Source organism: Neomonachus schauinslandi, chromosome 2, assembly GCF_002201575.2.
Source record: "Neomonachus schauinslandi chromosome 2, ASM220157v2, whole genome shotgun sequence".
Classification (NCBI taxonomy): Eukaryota; Metazoa; Chordata; class Mammalia; order Carnivora; family Phocidae; genus Neomonachus; species Neomonachus schauinslandi.
In genome coordinates, this window is record NC_058404.1 from 203,286,297 (window position 1) to 203,286,592 (window position 296).

The following is a 296-nucleotide window of genomic DNA, read 5'->3' on the forward strand; positions in this document are numbered from 1 at the left end:
ATGCTCCCAGCTTCTCCCTCTGCAGTGATGCTCCCTCTGCAGCCATGCTCCCAGCTTCTCCCTCTGCAGCAATGCTCCCTCTTCAGCCATGCTCCCGGTGCCCATAGGGTGCTGCTGAGACAGTCCGTGGACCCACTGTGTGCAGATGCCTGTCTGATGCGCCTTTCCCGGGCAGGCAGACTCAGACACAGCCACAGTCCCCCCCCAGGGACCCCGTAGCACAGATGTAGACCCACAGTGAAGGACAGAGCAGGCTTGTCGGGAGCAGCTTTCCTGACGATGATCAGAGACTAGAA